The following is a 12,869-nucleotide window of genomic DNA, read 5'->3' as shown; positions in this document are numbered from 1 at the left end:
AAACGATATATGTTACCTCTTCTCAATTTCAAATTTTTTCCTAGTGTCAACATAGAACAACAGGAGTGTTGTGTCAATTTTTGGGATTTTTTGGGGTTCACTTGTACATTTTGATACATTAACTGAGTTTTCTATGCATTCATGTGCATAATTCAAATTTGAACTACATGCACATGCTCTAATGCATATAAATTGGTTGAAAATTCAAATATGTGTCCTTGGTTGCATGCTTAGGTCCCATGCAAGAAATGGGAATGAATGTCAAACAACCTGCGACTGTCACTCGGCCGCAAACATTGAGATACCTGGTTTTTAAATTCTAGTAAATCAAAAACTCGTCTGAAATTCATGAAACTAGGCATGCTGTCATGGAGCGCCATCAACATGTCATGGTAATTTTTTTGTCCCATTTGGGGCAGGTTTGGGGATATGCTTCTCACAAACCAGAGCTTCTCACAACAAGTGTGATGGTCTCGGTAGGGAACCTCCCACCTTTGGGGATGAAATGATATCCATTGCCTCTTATTGATTTCTATTTTTTTTGTCGTGTCAACATAGAACAACAGGAGTGTTGTGTCAATTTTTGGCATTTTTCGATGTTCATTTAGACATTTTATGCATTTATTGAGTTTTCAATGCATTTATGTGCATAATTCTAATTTGAACTACATGCACATGCTCCAGTGCATATAAACTGGTAGAAAAATCAAATCTTTGTCCTCGGGTAAATTCTTAGGTCCCATGCAAGAAATGGGAATGAATTTCAAACGCCAGGGCACCGTTGATTGCCTGCAAAACATTGAGATACTTTCTTTTTAAATTCTAGTAAATCCAAAACTTGTCTGAAATTCATGAAACTTGGCATGCTATCATGGAATGGCACCCGACATGATATGGTATTTTTCATGTCCATTTTGAGAGAAGGCACACTCGAATAACAATCAACAAAGGCATTTTTAAAAAATAGCTGCCAATTTAATATCTCAAACGTTTGTATAATTCAAACCATGTGCGCTCTGTTAACCATTCATGTGACGCCACGTGTCTTGATTTTAATGGCTATAGGAGGTGCCGTTCGGACAGCTGCTTGACTGAATGGGAGGCGTGCGAGTGCAGTCCGGTACGCAGGCTGACCGAGAGGCGTGCAAGCTATCCTTCAATGCGTAGGCTCACTGGGAACCATGCGAGCTGTACGCTGTGCAGGCTCACTAGGAAGCGAGCCCTTTGACTTCCATGGCCGCCCGCCTTCCTCTCCATTAATGGCGCGAGCTCGTGTACATGCCAGCACCAGCGCCCGTGCACGCCCCTCCACCCACAGCGGCGTGGGTCCCCATTCGTTTGGCTGCACCCGCCGGGCATGTGCCCATGCATGTGCCCACCTCAGCGGCATGGGACGCCGCTGTCGACCGCTACCTCTCAGCGCCACCAGCTATCGTCCTCCCGCGCCCCGTTCGTCGATCGCGCGATGACATGATGTTTGATTTACAAGTGAAGAACATTTTGTGTTGCATTGAAGACTTCAACAACGGCGTCCCGGAGGACGACAACGATGGTGCGGCATGCCACATCCGCCGCTGCCGGTTTGGGAGTCCTGGATTAAGGGGTCCTCGGATGGTCGGGCTATGCGACATGGGCCGGACTGATGGGCTGTGAAGATACGAGATAGAAGGCCTTCCCCGTGTCTGGATGGGACTCTCCTTTGTGTGGATGGCAAGCTTGGCGTTGAGATGTGAAGATTCCTTTCTTTGTAAACCGACTCTGTACAACCCTAGGTCCCTCCGATGTCGATATAAATAGGAGGATTTAGTCTGTAGAGGCAATCATAATCAGATAGGCAACACATCTAGGGTTTAGCCATTACGATCTCGAGGTAGATCCACTCTTGTAACCACTATACTCGTCAAAAGTTAATCAAGCAGGAAGTAGGGTATTACCTCCATCAAGAGGGCCCAAACCTGGGTAAACATTGTGTCCCCTGCCTCCTGTTACCTTCGATGCTCATACGCATAGTTTGGGACCCCCTACCCGAGATCGGCCGGTTTTGACATAGACATTGCTGCTTTCATTGAGAGTTCCTCTGTATTGTCGATAGAAGGATTGATGGCTTGGCTTGTCATCAATGACAAAATCACCTCTGGAAGGGCCCTAACTCCTTGGAAGATCCTCGAGCTCGGCAGTTTTACCATGGGCATCCGCCCGGCCATTAACGCCAAGGCGGCCTCACAGATCGCCAAAAATCATCTCCGCATCGACCCCGAAAGCGCCGAAAGAACTGCTAGATCGCATCGCCGCCCTGGGGGTCGCAACAGACTATGATCTAATTGGGATTAAACCTGATCAGAGGGAAATTAGGTCCCCACCTATCAACCACTTGGTAACAGTTGTGGAGGAGCAAGTTGACAATACATCTCCTCCTATGCTAAGAACAAACTATGTTCGGATCTCCGAGCCCTGCGAGCCAGATACCCATCTTTGGGAAAAGACCTTTCGTCCTTCGAACATAGAACCAGGCATTGAGCCTAAAAACTCCCAGGACACTCCGGATCCTAGGCCGGTAACCTCAGAAATATTTCAAATTCCGGATTCCACAATGGGCCAGGGCTTGGATTTAAGCACACCCACCCACCACAAGCAATACTCTCCAAGCAATTCCGGTCTGCTGGACATATGCGACTTAATGTATGTATGGCAGCAACCTCGGGAAACAGTCCATCACTTTTATGCCAGATTCCTACTTGTTATAAACAAGATTAAAGATTTTTGCCACGATGATGCGGTATCGGTCTTTTGCCGCAACTATACGGATGTAGGGATCCTCAATGCCCCAACCGATGCCGCACACTACACTTTGCAGATTTGCACACATAGTACAAAAGTACTGCTTAATGGAAAGCGCTTGGAATGCCCAGACAGCTTAGTGGGAACCACCGGCCTTTAAGCCACCCACCGGTCAGGCAAAAAGGATGCACCCTCACGGAGCACCTGATCATCACTACATGGACAAGAAAATCAAGCCCTTAACGGGACATAGAACTGTCCTTGATGAATGGCTCGACAAGCCTTGTCAGATACACACGACGCCAACATCCGAACCAACACATAGCCTTCGGGCATGTTGGATACTCCGGCAGGTGGCTAAGAGTGGTGAAGCCATCCTCACCAACACTACCCCAGACAAGTACTTCCCAGAGGATAACGATCTCAATGTGCTTATGGTCTTCAAGACCTTTTCTTCAAACAATCGGTGCAAAAGGGTGCTCCATGACCTCGCGGAAGTCAACCAAGTAGCCACAGTCAATCCATGGAACGACACGGCGATAACCTTCAATGCTACTGATGAACCACGGGCCCGATTAGTCCGAGCACCAGCCGCTCTAGTTCTGAACCCAATTGTGGACGGATTTCAGCTAACTAAAGTGCTCATGGATGGTGGCAGTGGATTAAACCTCATTTATGAGGACACGCTCGACAAAATGCAAATGGACAAGAACTGCATCGAGCAGAGCAATAGAACCTTTCAAGGCATTATTCCCGGTCGAGAAACATGATGTTTGGGAAAAATTAAACTTGATGTAGTATTCGGCATGCCTGAGAACTACAAGTCTGAAGAGTTCATCTTCTAGGTGGCACCTTTCAACAGCAGATATCATGCTGTGTTGGGGCGAGACACATTCACACGCTTTCAAGCTATACCTCATTACGGGTACATGAAGCTCAAAATGCCTGGGCCCAACAGAGTCATCACTATAGTTAGTGATCCGGTCATAGCACTCCGTGCCGAAAACAAAACAGCATCCCTGGCCCTCAAGGCACTATCCAAAGCCCTCGCGGCCGAGGAGCTCACCGCTCTGTGCTCCAAAGTGGATAGAGATGACGTAATTCTAGATAAGAGGCCTCAGTCCACTTCTTTCAAGACAGCAGACGAAATAGTCCAATTCCAAGTCCACACGACGGATCCTAATAAAATTGCAGCCATCGGAGCACATCTGGATCTGACGGTCGACGCCGCTCTAAGAGCATTCTAGCGCGAGAATTGGGACATCTTGCCTGGCACCCTTCGGATATGCCAGGAATCCCATGAAGACTGGCCGAACATAGCCTCAACATAATAAAGGGGTTCAGGCCAGTCAAGCAGACGCTTCAGCAATTTTCCGAACCCAAGCGACAAGCTATGGGGGAGGAGCTAGCCAAACTATTTGAAGTCGGGTTTATTCGAGATATAAAACAATCGGATTGGCTAGCAAACCTGGTCATGGTGCCAAAGAAGGACAAATCATGGCGCCTTTGTGTCAATTTCAAAGACCTCAACAAAGCCTGCCCTAAGGACCCCTTCCCACTACCCCGCATTGACCAGATCATCGATGCAACCGCAGGACACGATTCATTATGTTTCCTTGATGCATACTCTGGATATCATCAAATTAAGATGAAGGAATCCGATCAAGCCGCCACAACATTAATTACACCGTATGGGCCTTTCTGCTTCTACACTATGCCTTTCGGACTCAAAAACGCCGGTGCCACCTACCAACGCATGATTCAAACATGCCTGGAAAAACAAACTGGCAAGACGGTGGAGGCATACGTAGATGATGAAGTCATCCAAACTAAACATGTCGAATCTTTGGTGGAAGATTTACGTCCTACATTCGGCAACCTTTGAACATATGACATACGGCTCAATCCAGAAATATTCATTTTTGGCTTTCCGGCCAGAAACTGCTCGGGTTCATCATTTCCAATAGAGGAATCGAGGCAAACCGGCCAAAATTCGGGCCTTGTCACAGTTGGCAATTCCAACAGACCTAAAGCAGGTCCAAAAACTAGCTGGGTGCGTGGCAACCTTGAGCCGCTTTATCTCCAGATTAGGATAGAAGGCGCTGCCGCTATATCGCCTGCTTCAACAAACCAACCACTTTGAGTGGACAGACGTGGCAATAGCTGGGTTGGAAGAAATAAAAGCCCTACTAGCAAACAACTCAGTCCTTGCAGCACCTAACATCGGCGAACCCATGCTACTATACATATCTGCAACTCACTAGGTGGTGAGCGCAGTACTCGTCATTGAACGAGAGGAAGAGGGACATAAATTCACACTTCAAAAACCCGTATACTATGTATCGGCGGTTCTCACACCATGTAAATCCTTGTACCCACACTATCAAAAGATAGTGTATGCGGTTTTCATGGCATCTCGGAAGCCGAGACACTACTTTCAAGAGTGCTCGATCACGGTGGCCTCCAAGGTACAACTCAATGATATCATAAATAATCGAGACACCACCGGCCACATTGCAAAATGGGCCATCGAGCTCCTACCATTCAAAATAACGTACAAACCACGCCGGGCTATTAAATCTCAGGTGTTGGCCGACTTCATCGCCGAATGGACAGAAGCCGAACTCCCCAAAGAATATGGTACATACTCCAACTGGGTGATGTACTTCGATGGCTATAAAATGTTGGCCGGATTGGGGCTGGTGTCATCTTAACATCCCCTATAGGGGACACAGTTCATTAGGTATTGCAAATCATGTACACAGACTCCAATAACACAGCCGAATATGAGGACCTACTGCATGGTCTCGAGATGGCTGTTTCTATGGGCATACAACGCCTCGAGGTGCGTGGGGATTCAAACCTCACAATATCCTAAATAAACGGAGAATTCGATGCAAAAGATACAAAGATGGTAGCTTACTGCAATGCTGTGCTCAAAATATCAGCTCGGTTCAAGGGGCTCGAGTTTCATCACATGGCTCGAGACAGTAACCAAGCAGCGGACATCCTTGCTCATGGGCATTAAACGCGACCCCGTCCTGCCTAACACCTTTGTGGAAAGGCTCTTCAAGCCACTCGTGGTATGGCAGGAGGAGAGCGGAAGTAGCAGCCCGACGCCGATCACACCCCCGGATGCCGAACACGATTCAGACATCATTAGGGGCTCGGGTACAGATCCAACACCTTCTGCCCATATAATTATGGCGGTTATCGCCCCATAGACCGAACCCTTCCTGGCCTATCTTAATGGGCGGTAGTTGCCTCAGGACCAGAATGAGGCTCATTGCATCGTTCGACGTTCGAATGCCTACAAGGTTCATGAAGGAGATCTCTACAAGAAAAGCAGTACCAGAGTCCTTCAAAGATGTATCTCCGAAGAGGAGGGACGACAGCTCTTGGCCTCAATACACGCTGGTCTTGGCAGCCACCATGCCGCAGCTTGGGACCTTGTAAGTAAGGCCTTTCGTACAGGTTTCTTTTTTCCCACGGCCCGAGCAGAAGCGCATGACCTTGTACAACGCTGCGCCAGATGCCAACCTTTTGCCAATCAAAGCCATATGTCGCCCACTACCCTACGAACAATCCCCATTACTTGGCCTTTTGCTGTCTGGGGGCTGGACATGGTCGGACCGCTTATAGGGGGAGCCATAAGAAAGAAATACTTGCTGGTTATGGTAGATAAATTCAATAAGTGGATAAAGGCCAAACTAGTTAAAACGGCTGAAGCCGGACCAGTGATAGACTTTATATCCCGTGTCGTACACCGTTATGGTGTCCCACACAGTATTATTACTGACAATGGATCTAACTTTACAGTGGACAAGGTGAAAAATTGGTGTGCTAATCTGGGTATCAAACTCGATTATGCCTCCGTGTATCACCCCCAAACAAACGGTCAAGTGGAAGGGGCCAATGGCCCAATAATGAGCGGAATCAAACTCGGACTAGTGCGATCCTTAAAAGAGTCAGATAAACACTGGGTTGAGGAGCTTGAATCCGTACTCTGGGGGCTGCGGATCACACCCAATCGCATGACTGGATACACACCGTTCTTCATGGTGTACGGCGCAGAGGCTGTCCTGCCCTGCGATATTATTCATGACTCACCTCGAATGCGCATGTACGAGGAAAGAGAGGCCGAGCTCGATCGGCAAGACAACTTAGATGGCCTGGAGGAGGAGCGCGATGTCACAAAGGCCTGTTCTGCATTCTACCAACAACAAGCTCGAAAATACCAAAGTAGAGAAGTGCGTGCTAAGATTTATAATGTCGGTGAACTCGTTCTACGCATACCAAAGAAGAAAAAGGACAAGCTCAAGCCCAAATGGGAGGGTCCCTTCATCATAGATGAAGTTCTCACTGGAGGAGTCTATCGCCTTTGCAACGCATCGGACAATCGCTTAGAGCTGAACCCATGGAACGCTGCCAGACTCCAAAGATTCTACGCCTAAGTCTGGACACATTGTTTGTTACCTTTTTCTCCTTTTTCACTTTTTTTATTTTCCCTTACAACTTCTAGCGTGTGTTTGGGTAAGTCGCACACTTGAGGAGTATACATCTTTAAATGTACACACCACCATAACTAGGGGCTTCCTCTAATAGAAGCTTATTATCATTTCAAGCATAAAGCTCACCATATATACGTGTGTTGTTTGCTCATATACGTCCTGTCTTCACCATTATATGCACCTCTATGACTTAAGTTTTTGCCAAGCTGGGTTGCCTGGCTCTTGTGCTTATGCCCTACGTTCCTGCTTGTTCGGCTAGGGCATAAAGGGAGCACCTCTGCGATTGTTACAACCGGAACATCCGGACATGTACCTCAGACGGGTGAAGCCGAAAGCTAGCGTTCCTAAGGGAATAATTGGTCGGCGGACAAAAGACGAACTGCTTTTGCAGCAATATAAACCACTAAAACATAAAGACTCTTGTGATTCTTTCGCATCACGGCCTAGTCATGCATAAATGCATGCCGACCCAGGGAGAGGAACCCTTAACGGAACTATTCTTTCTGGAAGATGTTTCTTACATTAAACAGTAATATAACATAAGTCCCCAAATACAGTTTGTCTGTTCAAGCATTATGTCCGGATCGCCTGGTTTCCGAACATAGTTGGTGTTTCCCACAGGTATAGTATTCGGAAACACTCCACCCTTGGGTTTCGATGTTTGAAAGCAGAAAGTCTGCCACAACAATCTTTTTCAATTCGGCCGGAGATAAGCTTTACTGATAAAGTGTATCGTCACATAAAACTTACACTCCTACTCTTTATCTATGCTATCTATCAAGCTGTCTAGTTTACAGTCCTGCTGTGAAAATTTGGCGGCTATCTTTAGTTGGTCGTACACCAAGCTAACCGGAATTTCTTGTTCGTTTGGTCCCCGAGGTCCGACCCGGGCCAGATGGTTCGTACCAAGTCCGGTATACCGCGTTTTCACCATGGCCCAGGCCTCCCGTGCACCTTCTCGACATGCCGATGCCTTCCACAGCTCAAAACGAAGACGAGCTCCCTTGAATAACTCTATGAGCTCCCCCATCATTCATGGAGGAGAATCGGATGGCCATAAAGCCTTCGCCATATTCCTCAAGGCTTTCCGAGCTCGCTCGTGCACCTTGGATAGCTCTTGCTGCACGTCGGCTTGGAATCTGGACACTTCTCCTTTGGGCTGCCCAGGTAACAAACCTAGAGGCACAAATCTCGTAATTTTTTTTCATTAGGGGATTTATGAAAGTTTGGTTCAGGTACATACTAAATATGCCGCCCTTCAGCTTTTAGTTCTCGTTCAAGGCATCCAAGAGTTGGGCTCTTATGTCCTTCAGCTCCTCGGCTTGCCTGATGTTGGCATCCTATAGTTTATTCTTCTCATCCTTGGTCCGTGTCAGTAGACATTGACCAGCGGCCTCTTGCCTTTCGGCATGCTATTTATCCGCCTGCGCAGCCTTAAGTCTATCCTCCAGCTGATCGAACGATCATGTAGCCGTAAACAAAATAGTGTATATTTGAAAAAAAAGTGTTGGCGCAGAATCATATTTTTCCGGACAGTGATGAACCTTACCATTCGGTGCCTTCTTGAACTTCTCTAGTTTGGCGGTGACAGCAGTAAGCTTGGTCCGACATTCTTCATGCTCCTTGGATAGCATGTTGTTTTTATCTACGAGTACCTGATAATACAATGATCCTTAAATTAGTTTGGGCCAAACTGTTTCAAGTCTCGAGGGCTACTCGCACATGAGTCTTTCACCTACAAAAAGCTCTTACCCACATATCCTTTGAAAGCTGGTGAGTGGCTCCAGCAAGCCCATCCCGAGTAGCTCGGATATATGCATCAGCAGAGTTTAGGGCATGGAACGCCTCTACGGTAAAACTGGGATCGCGCATGGCCTCTTTCCTCTGCTGTTGATTCATCGCGCTCTCCACCTCAGAATTGGTGACTGATACATCATCCAAATCCTCTTGGAGATGACAATCCGGCATTTTACCCGTATCAACCCTAGTCCTTACGGCAGGGTCCATGGCCGGATTGGTCGATGCATGACCGGCGAGGTCCCTGGATGTAGTCCGGTGTATGCTCTTCCTATAAAATGGCCCAACGGAAAATGTCACAATTCGGTCTGTCCACCGGGTGCATATTGAGAACTATACCTCATTGGTGAAGGTGGGAGCGCGGTAGTATCACCATTGTACTTTGTTTTTAAGGATCCCCCCCCCGTGCAGGTGTTGCCTTCCTAGAAGACACCTTCGGTACAGCTCGGCGAGATGAGCGCCGCCCCTTCAGAGCATGAGACAGTGCGGTGGGTGAGGTGTGATGGAAAAACTCTTATGGAGGAGACGTCTCCTGGGTACTTACGTGTAAGGAGGGGAGAAGGCCGGGGTAATCGGATATAATAGCCACTTTCGTGCCATCATAGCTCGCCTGATAAAAAATTCCCTCCTTAAGCTCTATAAATATGTCCGGACCCTAGCGTAGACAACGGGATGCATCGTCCTCCCAATTGTAATGCCACATGGGAAAACCCCTAGATTGGAGTGGCTGAACACATCGCGTTATTGAAATTTCCATTACCTCAATCATTGATAGCCCAGAGTTGGCAAGTACTCTCATTTTGCTTGCCAACCTCTCGATCTCCGCATTATCTCTTTCCTCAAGCCTCCGGGGACGCCAGCTGGTGCACTTCTTTAAAGGAGCGCTAGAGAATTCGGGAAGGCCGCGCCGAATTGGGTCCAGAAGAACGACGTCTTCGATATAAAACCATTTCAAGGGCCACTCTTCGGATGACTTCTTCGGAGTGCCGGACAGGTATCCTGTCCCAGCTATGCGCCATACTTTGGTGCCGCCCACCTTGAATATAGATCCTTTTTGGGAGCAGGGAATGAGGCAGAAGAATTTCCGCCAGGGCTTCACCATTAAGGGAGGTTGACCCAGCCCGAACGGAAACTAGATTCGCTGTAGGAAGATATCCCTACCTTTGAAGTTCATTCAGATGGGTGTGACACAGAGCAGCTTTCCCAGTCGCCTTTTTTAGGGCCGTAGGGGCGTGAGGAGGAGCTAGGAGTGCCGACCATGTTTGGACGATTTCCTGTGGCGAGTTCTAAGGATGTCCCCGTGGTGTGGAATGGCATCTGAGATCCAATCCCCTTAAATAGACTACATCCTTGCATGGTCAAGGGGTTATTTGTAAAAGATACCTGAATCGTTCGCATTCGTCTGACACGTGGAAGCCGGAGCGGCGACGGTGAAAAACATGATATTTAATATCGAGCCAAACTGTCGTCAGTCTGAATTATAATGGAGAACCTGCCTTGCAAAGCCCAAGACATAAAAACCAGATACTACATCGTCAATGAATGCAAGTTCGGGGGCTACTAAGGGAGTCCAGGATTAAGGGGTCCTCGAAGATACGAGATAGAAGGCCTTCCCCCGTGTCTGGATGGGACTCTCCTTTGCGTGGATGGCAAGCTTGGCTTTTGGATGTGAAGATTCCTTTCTCTGTAAACTAACTCTGTACGACCCTAGGTCCCTCCGGTGTCAATATAAACAAAAGGGTTTAGCCTGTACAGGCAATCATAATTAGATAGGCAAAACATCTAGGGTTTAGCCATTGCGATCTCGAGGTAGATCCACTCTTGTAACCCCTATACTCATCAGAAGTCAATAAAGCAGGAAGTAGGGTATTACCTCCATCAAGAGGGCCCGAACCTAGGTAAACATTGTGTCCCCTGCCTCCTATTACCTTCGATCCTCAGACGCACAGTTCGGGACCCCCTACCCGAGATCGGCCGCTTTTGACACCGACAGCCGGAAATAGTTTTTTTCTTGGGTTTAATATTGTATCCCGATCATATGAATATAAATTCCCAGTATGACTGAATGAAAGATATGTTTTGAGCGAACTGGCATTTTTCTGTCTTAGTGTAAAGACTTATCAAATGATTTTATTTTGAAAAAAGGCAATGGTTTTTAAATATAAAACTCGTCACAAACATTTTAGTTAGAACACCCATATGCAAACCGGCAGCTTCCCCAGGAAGCCAAGGGAAAATGTGTCGAGCAGGATTTTTGCTGCTCTTGATCACAAACGTTTTAGATAGAACACCTGTATGCAAAGTGAGAGCAGGATTTGTGCATATCTTCAACGCAAATGGTTCTTTTGGATGACCCGTGTGCAACCACTTACAAACAATTTGGTAAGATTTGCATCTGTCATATTGGGTATGTTGCCATTTGTCAAACTGAAAATATTGACATTTGTTGATCTAGTAACATTGCCATTTGTCAACCTTGTAACACTGCGATTTGTCAAAATATGAAGCTAAAAATCACTAGCAGTATCTAATTTTTGCAACTAAAATTTAGTAATTAAGCATAGATTTCATTCATAGAATAAGTAGTCGTTCTTTATACAAACAGTTCAACTCGACAGCTAAGCCGACCAAACTTTTCACCAATTGTTGCCAACCACTTACTGAAATAGCTAGTTATACTTTATATACTAGCTAATTTTAAGTACGTTGTACAGTTCCACCACATCTATAGTCAGATGAACTGAACAAAATAGCCCCTAAATACTACTACTATGGAGGGCCTTTGTACTACTTCCGGCTGCCTCTCCTCTGTCGAGCACACTCCGTAAGAGGCAGAGGAGGAGGAGCCTACCGACGAGCTGGACAACGGCAATAAACTGCATGCCGCTGATGCAGCTTTAGCGACGCTCACCTCGAACGCCCTCTGCCGCTCCAGATGACCCCTCTTGAAGCGGTGGTTCTCCTTGTAGATCTCTTGATTCCATTCCGCTGAGGTGGTGTGTGTTGCGGCCATGATGGCGGTAAGGATCTTTGCATGCTCGATGAGGCACTCCTCCTCCTCCCGCAGGAACCGGGTGTAGTGCGCAAGATTGCTGACGCACGTGCGGGCATCCACCTCCGCCTCCCACCGTCGGGCGGCAGCGGCGGAGTAGGTGATGACCCCGGCGATCGATGGTGGGCTGGCGGCCACGGCGGCCGATGATGGGGTGGCGGCCACGACCACCACCTCCCGCCTTCAGGCCACGGTGGCGGAGCGGGTGATGGCCTTGGTGGCCGACAGTGGGGTGGCGGCCACGACGGCCACTTCCCGCCTTCGGGACGCGATAGCAGGGCGGGTGATGGCCCTGGCTTTTGACGGTGGTGTGGCGGCAACAGCGGCCGGCAACAGCTGCCGATGGGCAGCGGCGGCAGAGCGTGTGGTGGGTGTTCCGCGCACACCCAAGAGGGACACCACGCGCACTACACTATGTCAGGGACTGAGCCGACGCCGCGGTGTAGCCTCCCAGCTAGAGCTATCCTCTGATGGCGGCGGAGTGGCTGAGCGACGACGACGGACCGGTGCCACTGGCGTTTGTGGGAGAAGTAGACAAGATAAGCTACAGGGAGGGAGGGGAAAATGAGACACAGGACTCGCCGGCCGTGAGGGTTTATATAGAAGGCCGGTAAGCATTAGGATTTTTGAGGATTTCAGCGAGTCGGATGGGAAGTTTGCGCAGGAACCTGCGAGGTTGCGCGGAACGGGCTGATCAACGATTCATTGGCGCCACCGTTTGGCCAAAAGAA

This window comes from Triticum aestivum, chromosome 4A (genome assembly GCF_018294505.1).
Source record: "Triticum aestivum cultivar Chinese Spring chromosome 4A, IWGSC CS RefSeq v2.1, whole genome shotgun sequence".
Lineage (NCBI taxonomy): Eukaryota > Viridiplantae > Streptophyta > Magnoliopsida > Poales > Poaceae > Triticum > Triticum aestivum.
This window is presented reverse-complemented; position numbering follows the sequence as displayed.